Below are 9,260 nucleotides of genomic sequence, written 5' to 3'. Positions count from 1 at the left end.
ATTGTCCTGATATTGCCATTCAGTGTCTTATTGCCAAATGCCTATTTTCTCTGACATTTCTGCTCGTAACTGCAGATACTGTAATTGCTATGAGACCTCTGCATTTTTTGTGTGCTTATTTTCAAATGACAACATTGTGAAATAAATCTGTTTACTGACAGTTTCTCTAGTCTCATTAAAAATCTTTTCAGTATTCCTTAGGCTGTTGGAAAGCAACATAAACCTACAGGAGATGACATGTTGAGAGGGGAATGGGTGAACAGTGCAACGGTAAATGCTTTACTAGGTTAAGTAAAAGGGAATGTCATAAGAAATCCCTCAGACAAAGCCTTTCTTTCTGAACATACGGGCTACAAGACTTATCTCATTTTTGTTTTTGCCTTGCAAATGGTGCGTGTATTTTTCTCATAGTGATCTGAATAGAAAGTGCTTATGAATGGAAGTTAGTTATAAAAAGGTAGTGCCAAGTATCCCAAGTTTTGATGCAAGCAATCATGCAAGATGAGTTAAGCGTACATTGTCGTCAGTTCACTGGGCATAGAACTGAACTGTTTGTACAGCCCAGATTTTCTCAAGTTTGTATTTCTGCTTTGAAGTAGCCTAAGCAGATTTAGTATTCAAGAAGATAACGTTCCACTCTTTTTAAAAATGAGGTCCCCCTTAAATATTAGCATTGAAATCCTGTGAGAGGTTCTGTTCAGGAATGAAGGCTGCCTCTTTTCTTTTTAGCAGGGAAGTAAGCTCTTTATGAAAATTTATTGTATTTATTTTCTTATTCAAATGTTTACATTATGCTGCTAAAAAGACATTTCCATTATGTTATGAGCAATTTTGATCAAGTGAAATCCTTGAGGATGCTTCACCAGAAGTAGAAGAATGGATTTTAGACTGATGGAAAATATAAAGTTGTTTTTCAAACGTAAATTGGGTAACCATGCTTGCTCCTCAACATGGATTCATTACATGGATAGCTGCTGTAGTGAGTGCATAAACAAATATCAAACACTGTGCAAATATCATACTAATTTATGCACTAGAGGAATAGCAATCAGCCTTTGGCAGTAACTGCTACAACATCTCTGGATGACTAAAGTTTTAACTTGTTGGGTCCAAATCTTTCTTTCATTTTCTCCTGAGATAAGTGTTTCTACTACTCCTGCCTCCACTTGTGCAGCTGATCCTGCTCAACAGCATGTTTCACATGTGTGATACCAGAAAGGATGTTCATGGTCTCGTGGCTACAATCCAGAGGCTGTATGAAATGACTTTCCAGACATTTGCATTTTTATTGGCAGTTTTTATTGTCTTGACAATATCTGGAATAAAAAAAATCTCCCATGTGAACTAGGATTCGTAGTTATTTTTCTTTTGTGTTACCATAAGCCAGAACTTGGTGTTCTGTACATCTTTATACAGGTGGAATAATTCATTTTAATCACCTACCTTAAAACTTAAAGAATAGAAGTTGTCCTGTTTAGGCTGGTTAGTTACTGATGTTTATCACTAATCTGCAATTAGTATATGGTTTTGAGACTATAATTAAAGTGTACATTTAACTATATCCTGCAGAACAGATAACTGATATAAAGGGACATAATCTCTTCAAATATTACTTTCTTGATGGACAGGAAAGAAAAATGAAGCAGAAAAACTTACTACTTCATTGCTTTGCTGGAACATAATATTTTTTTGCAGTCACACAGAATAATAAAGTTTACATAGCTCTCTGGTATACCAGCCCTGAACAATTATATTACCTCTGGTATTCATTTTACTTCTCTGTCATATTTCTGTCACCTCATCTTTGTGTGCAAGAAACAAACTGTAGAGGGTGGAAATCTTTTTTATTGCTAACTACTTGTATTCTTCTTACGTGCTGAGCAAGTAGGCTTGCACTCCGTGCGATGACTACAGTAGCTGTTGATCATTACTGCAGTGGGAAAGAAACTTTATAAGGAGTGGAAGAAAGGACAGCTAGAATGGGGGGCATATAAGGAAGCTGTCCAAACAGCAAGAGAAAAGCTCTGGTGAGAAAAGCTAAAGCTCAGTTAGAATTCAATCTAATCTAGGCAAGGAGATCAAGGGAAACAGCAAAAATTTCTACAGGTACATTAATGGTAAGAAGAAAACTAGAGAGGGTGTGGGCCCCCTCAGAAAGGAAACGGGGGAGCTGGTGACAAGTGAGATGGAGAAGGCCGAGGTCTCAACGACTTCTTTTCCTCAGTCTTCACTGAGGACACACAAGGGCTCCAGCCACACTCCTGGAGTCACAGAAGACAATGGCAGGGGTTGGACAGAACTGCCCATCGTAAGCAAAGATCAGGTTCATGACCATCTGATGAACCTGAAAGTGAACAAGTCCATGGGACCCGATGGGATACACCCACGGGTACCGAAGGAACTGGTGGATGAGGTTGCTAAACCGCTCTCTATTGTATTCCAAAAGTCATGGCAGTCTGGTGAAGTCCCCACTGACTGGAAAAGGGGAAACATAATCCCCGTTTTCAAAAAGGGAAAGGAGGAACCAGGGAATTATAGGCCAGTCAGTCTCACCTCTGTGCCTGGTAAGATTATGGAGCAGATCCTCCTGGAGGCGCTGCTGAGGCAGAAGAATAACGAAGAGGTGATTGGGTACAATCGACACGGCTTCACCAAGGGCAAATCGTGCCTGACAAACCTGGTGGCCTTCTACGAGAAGGTCACAACATCAACAGACAAGGGGAGAGCAACTGATGTCATTTACCTGGACCTGAGCAAAGCCTTTGACACTGTCCTGCATGACATCCTGGTCTCCAAGCTGATAAAATATGGGTTTGATGGACTGACAATTCAGTGGATAAAGAACTGGCTTGACAGCCGCACCTAAGGAGTGGCTGTCAATGGGTCCATGTCCAAGTGGAGGCCAGTGACAAGTGGAGTCCCTCAAGGATCAGCACTGGGACCGGTCTTGTTTCACATCTTCATCAGCGACATGGACAGTGGCATAGAGTGCACCCTCAGCAAGTTTGCCGACGACACCAAGCTGCGTGGGGTGGCTGACATGCTGGAGGGAAAGGATGCCATCCGGAGGGACCTTGACAGGCTGGAGAGGTGGGCCCCTGCCAACCTCATGAAGTTCAACAAGACCAAGTGCAAGGTCCTCCATCTGGGTCGGGGCAATCCCAAGGACCGATATAGGCCGGGCAGTGACTGGCTTGAGAGCAGCCCTGAAGAAAAGGACTTGGGGGTGCTGGTGGACGAGAGGCTCAACATGAGCCGTCAGTGTGCACTAACAGCCCAGAAAGCCAATCACATCCTGGGCTCCATCAGGAGAAGTGTGGCCAGCAGGTCGAGGGAGGTGATTCTCCCCCTCTACTCCACTCTCGTGAGACCCCACCTGGAGTACTGCGTCCAATTCTGGAGCTCCTACTACAAGAGAGATATGGACATGCTGGAACGTGTCCAGAGAAGGGCCACAAGGATAATCAGAGGGCTGGAGCACCTCTCCTATGTCCAATGTTTTGATGGATGTGAACTGCTAAGTAACACAAAGTGCAGTGCAGGACTCTAATGTCTGTTATTAATACACAGATAATAATTATATTCCATTAGTAAATTGGCAGGATATATTCAATTCCTTTTGCTTGCAGTGAAATTCATTAGTAGCTTGGCAAAAAAATGGCCTTGTCCATTTCCAAATAAGTAAATGAATTTCAGTGCTTCAGTCATAACCACAGAAACTCTTACTTGGAAGAATTAAGAAGTGGCTAAGAATTGATTTATTACTGCCATTTTACATTGAATAATGCCACTTAAACTTACTTCAAGTGTGCTTAGACTCCTAAGACGATGTGTATTAGGATCAGGAGCAACATGGGATGTAGGACTGCGACACAGACAGGACCTGACCAGCATTGCCGTTTCATTCACAGGATCTATCTTAGCACTACTTCTCCTTTTTGTCTACAATACTCCAAATATTTCAGAAATTGAATCATGTGATGAGGAATTTGTCTCTAATTCCCATTCCAAATCTATTCTATTGTATTGTATACCCCTTTGTCTTTGAATTAACATATTTTCAGCTTAAATATCTCCTCTTGCTGCTCCTTGTGTATGAAGGTAAACCAATCACTCTCAGCTTTCAATACAATGTTATTTTGTATCACCAGGTGCTCTGTAATTCTGTATTTATGCATCCCTTCTTGTCTGTGTGTTGGCTGTTTGAGGAAGTAATCTATTACCCACAGGACTAAAACTACTTATTTTCTGCCAATACAACAGCCTTTTTTCCCCACTCTGCCAAATTTCAAATGTTTACATGATCAAGTAGTTTGAAGTAGTATTTATCTCACCAATAATATTAAAAGTGTGTCTGTCCACATTCAAGTTAAATTCTTTAGGTCTCTACAACCCAGTATATAACCTGATCAAATGAACTTTTCAAGTGCTTTTCCATCTTGAGATCTATTCTATGATCTTTTCCCTACTCTGTATGAGAGGTTTTCACATCTTGCTTCGGTAGTTCTAGTTCTTCCACCTCAGTCTTCAGGTTTCCTGCATTACTCCACAAACAACTTCATTGTTTCCTTCTCACCTCACAATTTTTCCTATATCAATTAAATATAGCCGACCTGATCAATTCTTTTGTCCACAGAAGTACTTTCTTTTTTTTCCGCTATTGCCCACTACCCTATTCTCTAGCATAGCGTTATTCCTTACTACAGCCTCATTCACATTGGTTTTTGCCTGTTTTTTTTCGCCACCAATTGTGGAGACAGCATGTGTCTCTCCAAGTCACAATACATCCCTTGCAACCTAGACCGATGTTTTCCTTTATCTGTTTTTGTAGTCTTGGTCGCAGAAGGTCAGTGCTCCAGACAGTTAGGTGCAAACCCTCCCCTCAGAACTATGCTTTTCCTGTGAACGCTTCCTAAAGGTTAAACTCGCCAAAGTTCCCCCTCAGTCCTAGGACTAATTCCTCAACTATCTGTTTGGGGTGATCAATCATATTCATGGCTTCAACCTCTTCCTCAAGGAGCAAGAGAAAGGAGTGGGGCCACATCTCGCCAATGTTTAAACACCTGTGTGGGCATTTCTATGTTGTGACCCATCTCACGGTAATGTGTACATTAGGATGAGATTAGTCACATTTGATAAGTGTCAGCTTCTCTCCTTTTGACCCCAAAGGAAGCCCAAAAGGCTGGGTCAGGAGTGGAGAACTCTGAGGCTGTATCCTCACCACTAAATTGAAGGTGATGGGGCATGCTTATGGGCACTGAACCTGTATGGCATGAGGCTACACTTGCCATCTCTGCCAGCCTTGTAAGGGGGGACTGGCTGCAAAGCTCCTGTTGGGAAAGGCCCTCCACAACCCTTGGAACAGTCCAGCCCCCAAGCTATGCCTGGGCACCTGTTTGGGAGATTGACACTTGGCTTGAGCCAAAAGGGGGCTGGAGACCACATTAATGGCCTGGGAACAATTCTGTGCATTGTTTCATGTATTAACATTGCCTTCTTTAAACCTCTTTGAAGTGCATCCCAAGCCTGGTGAGAGGTTCTCCAGCCTTTCTAGGGGCTGGTCTGTTACTGTCCCAGGTGGGAAGATTTCATGGCATTTGGGTCTACCAAGGTTCACTCTTTTCAAGTGGAAAACTATTCAGTATTTGTGGTCTTTTCAGTCCTTTTTGTGGATTGTGAGCTGCGCTTGGCAAGTAAATGTAATTTAAAGAGAGGGAGACCTCATACTTTTCATGTCATTGCTTGGTATTCACCTGCCATCACTCCTTGTGTGCCTGTGGTGGAAAGTGATTGGTTCCATATTCAATATTCAATTTTGATTAAAAATGCTTACATCAAAGACCTTAACTTCTTTCTCTACCCATTTTCTTCTCCAAGGTTAGGTTTTGTGTTCCCTTTCCCTTTTGTTAATTTGACAGAAAAACATGCAAAAAAATTCCCTAAATTATTCTTTAAAAAAAATAAGCTATTATTGTTAAAAAAAAAGTTTCAAGTGATTTCTACATTTTCTAAGTAGGGTTTTGCTGTGGTTTTGTCCACATGTGTCATTTTACCTATGATGTCATATGGCAAAACAGTTCATTAATGCTTCTAAAGCAATTATCAGCGCACCCTTACTTTACACTTTTTCTTGCCTTTTTTAATCTGAAGGGTTAGGGCTCTTGTCTTAAAACATGCTTCAGGTTTTCAAAGGTGCAGGTGGGGATCAAACTCCCAAATTGTAAGAGAGACCAGAGCTTTTCGGCCTCAAGGGAATGTCTACACTATTTAACATTGTTTGAAAATCTAAGCCTGTGCTTCACTCCATGAGGGAATACCTCAGTGCCCTGGAAAACAAGCGAGTGTGCCTTATTTTCCCCATCCATGACTGGACAGTATTTCTCACATATTTTTTGCAAAGCATCTGGGGGATAAATACACTGTATGTTTGGCATGTGTCATTATAGTAGCATTTGGATAGCCACCCAGTTGTGTCTTTCCTTTGACTTCAATGGACATTAGATCAAGCTCTTAATAGGAGGATAAAAGCATAGATTTAGTTTTCAGTCAGCTAAAATGTTGATTTTGAAATAATTGTATTTATAACACATGCAACGCACAGGATGACTTTATGGCCTACTACAAAGGGAAAAACTATCAAACCCTTACTCCAATCTGCTCACATGAAAGGTGGAATCCATCCGCAGCCTCTAGGCACATGCATTCCTGCTCCCATAGCATATTTCGTGCTCCATGCCAACCCTGCAGCCCAAACCACAGCCCCTGTCCCCGTGCACCACCACCAAGAGAAAGATCCCTGGCAAGGGGTGTGCAGGAGGAAGAGCCACTGGATGTAGATTCCCCTAGAGCTCAGGGACCTCTGCTCCTCTTTGTGTCTGTGAGGACAAGGAGGAGATGATTGAAATGAGAGCTCTGTTTACAATGTGGGAACCAGGTTTTGGGGCAGGGCTGTAGCCACGGTGGCCCTGCTGATCCCTTGGGCTGATCTCCTGCTCTGCCAGGGCTGACTCACCTCTGCAGGGCTGTGCCTGTGACACAAAACTTCAGGTGACACCGAGTGATAATAAAATAAAAGTCTTTATTTTTTAATAGATGGACAAAACAGATCCCAAAACAGACAGTATTTTCCTGAATTGCATGGGCACTATTGAATACAATACAAATGAAGTTAAAACATATATATTTATATTATGTTTCCTATCTGCTTTGTTAGGTATAGTCTTAATATAACATTTCTGACACAGACAAAAATATACTTTTTCTTTTTAACAATAGCCACAAATACTGCCCTGATTAATAGCAGACTTACAATAACTTACTGTATAACTGCACATGGTACTTCATCAAATATGCTTGAAGGGCAGAAGGAAAAATGAATAACAGTTTTTTTCCTATGATACTTATATTTGAAATCCTAAATTGTTGTACTATATGAAAATAAAAGACTAAATCTTTTACTTTACTATATTTGATCCACTTAATGTTTACATTCAGTTCAGGTTCACAAAAGTATGTTTTATTTATAATACATATACCATCCCATATGGACAAATATAGATGGAATTGGAAATTTTTTTGACATCTCAGCTATGTTACTAACCTTGATTTTATGAACACATCTCATGCAAAGGAGGTACAAAAACCCCTGTCAAATAAGTGGTATTCACAAATGTTAAGAATATGAAAGTAAAATGTATGATTGTGATATGAATATTTTATCTAGAAATTGTAGACTCAGAAACAATAACCTCCGTGTCTGAAAATGAGCTGTTTGCTTCACTGATTATAGATCCAATTTAGTGCACAGTACTACTGTCTACAAATTGCAGAAGTGGAGAAGGAGCATCTGATGATCCCCATGAAAATAAAGTTTACTTGAAGAATCACATCCTGTTGGCATTTTGCTTGTGGAATTAACTTGGTTATATTTTGTTCTCTTTTCTTTTTTTTTTTTTCTTTTCCCCAGCTATCAATCACTGATATGGCCTTTGGTTATATGAACAGCTTTGTATAAATTTAGTGGTAGGATAGCTGAACTAAGGCAACAAAATTTGTAAACAGACTTTGCACAGGGCTATTTAGTTTGGCATTTGAAGTTGTCCTGTCCACTACACAGCCACCACCACAACCACGGCAGCCCGTGTTGGACTCATGCAAAGACATGCACAGAGACCTGGTATGTGGAAAGCAGAGTTATGGTCCCATGATGAACAGTCCTCAGTGCCACTTCTCTCCTCTGCATGACAAAGCTTCCATGGTGTGCTACTTGTAAAAGTGCAATAACCTTTCAGTCTCTGCAGAAAGGACTGGAAAACTTTTTTGGAATCTTTTTCCGACAGAGAATGCATAGTGATTTCACAAAAATATTCAATAGCATAAACAGAACAAAATGTTCTGATAACGTTGAAAGCATCTGGCTTGAAATTTTTGGACTGATGCATTTAAACTTTTCACTTAACTTTTTCATTCTGAGCATTTTAAAAGCCTTCATGTTTTTACAGCAACAAGGGAATACACGGGAAAAGGAAAAGATTTTTCTTTTTCAATCAAAATTTCTTAAAATATTCCAGTTGACTTCCCTTCTCCTTTCCTTCTCCTCCCACTTTTGGGATTTTTGAAATAAATAATACAGAAATGCTGCTGTATTCAAAACATGCGGCCACTATGCAGCTTCTCATAGTGAAATTCTAGCAATTCCTAGACAAAACTGAAGTAAGAGAAAATTTTCAGGAAGACCTACAGGTGGCTGTAAAATGGGATCCCCTAACTTAATTTGGAACTGCAGGGTAAGGCATTGGCTATGTAAGTGGGCAAACCCATGGCTTGGCATGTTCTTACAAGAAGGGATTCAGGATAGCGGATTTGGGCCAGAAAAGGATAATAATTCAGCAGTAGCTCTGTCCTCCTCTCCCTCTTCCATACCATCTCTTTCCTCTTCTCTTTCCCGTGGTTCATGGGGGAACGAATACCGCTGGGCTCATGTCTGGTTTGGGAGATTCTCAAGACACTGAATTTCATGGGTAGGTCGTTCATTCATCCCACAAGAATTTCCCATTTCTTTGCTATATTGGCTCTTCTGGGTTTTTAGTGCAGATCCTGATTTTGATTCCCTCCCCGAGAGCACACTCGATATTTGTTAGCACAGTAGTACCACAGTTGACAATGCACATTCAGAACTGAGATGTAGTGTTATTTTTAAATGCAGTGTATGGAGGAAAAAAACAGCATCTCTAAAATTAATTTTCTCTACGTACAAAATA

The sequence above is a fragment of the Larus michahellis genome, chromosome 1, assembly GCF_964199755.1.
Source record: "Larus michahellis chromosome 1, bLarMic1.1, whole genome shotgun sequence".
In the NCBI taxonomy this organism is placed as follows: Eukaryota; Metazoa; Chordata; class Aves; order Charadriiformes; family Laridae; genus Larus; species Larus michahellis.
The sequence above is the reverse complement of the archived record's forward strand: the minus strand, read 5'-3'. Positions refer to the sequence as shown.